The sequence below is a fragment of the Rhagoletis pomonella genome, unplaced genomic scaffold, assembly GCF_013731165.1.
Source record: "Rhagoletis pomonella isolate Grant_MI unplaced genomic scaffold, Rhpom_1.0 Rhpom_scaffold_00003, whole genome shotgun sequence".
NCBI classification, from domain to species: Eukaryota; Metazoa; Arthropoda; class Insecta; order Diptera; family Tephritidae; genus Rhagoletis; species Rhagoletis pomonella.
Genome location: NW_023458557.1, coordinates 100790475 through 100791474, shown reverse-complemented (window position 1 = coordinate 100791474; position 1000 = coordinate 100790475). Strand labels below are relative to the sequence as shown.

The 1000-nt window shown below is 36.0% G+C and overlaps 1 protein-coding gene across 5 annotated transcripts in view; it reads left to right on the top strand.

The window, feature by feature from the left end:
• The window catches only part of LOC118735986, a 370373-nt gene that overhangs the window by 220724 nt on the left and 148649 nt on the right, over positions 1-1000 (top strand). The gene's annotated exons all lie outside the window — the stretch shown is intronic.

The window sequence follows — 1000 nt, the reverse complement described above, 5'->3', positions numbered from 1 at the left end:
TTTTTTAAATTCGAAAAAATGTAAATATTTCAAAAACGGTGACACTTTTACCTGAAAATTTTTTGTTTATCAGTGATTTAAAACGATATTTTTTGGAATCGAGTACCAGAACCCTAGTATCGTATCGAATGTAATAAACTCACTGTTCAATATTATTGCATAGTCTTTTACTTTCCTACTAACTTTTGCAGCCCTGTAATGTTGTACTGAACATTGAATTGTTTTACCTTTTGCAACCCTGTAATGACAACTGAGAATTGTATTTTTTGTAATAAACTCTCTTGAGTTCTGAATTTTTAAAGAAAAGACACGCGGTTTTTTCACTTAACCTTAATTTTATAACAACGCTAATATTAATTAATGTCTTCGCAACACTCACATTACAAGGATAATTCTTCCCGATATAAATTGGGCTTTTAAGGGTTGAAATGTGTAATAAAGTTAGGATTGCATGTGGTGGAATTTGAACCCGCGACTTCGGTGTTTTAAGACAACACCTCAACCTCTACGTGTTGTTACACAATATGTTAGTGTTTGACCGAGATTCTCCTCCGATTTGTAAAGTGCGCCTTAAGTTCTGAACACATTAAAAACGACGAGCTACGGGCCACAGCTTCCAATTTGTTATCTTCATTGTCTGAACGCTTTGTCGATGGCGACATGATTTTTTTGAATGCTCCGGCGACATCATGAATTTGTACGAGTTTGACATAAAAAAAGAGGAAGAACCTAATCTGTCGCTGGAAAAATAGAAATAGATCTAATCTGGCCACAACCACAGTCGTCGCGTTGCCCGGTCGGCGCCAAAATAATTATCTACATAAGAGTACGTGTTAAAATAATTTGACAGCTATGGTCCATAGCTCGTCGTTTTCATTGTGTTCGGGCTATTAATGTTGTGGCACAAAAGGGGTCCCTACAGTTTTATGTCGACTTTGAACGGCGATTTTGTTTTAATGGGAAGCTGTTTTTCATTTTCAAGTTTTGAGCACTTCTAATC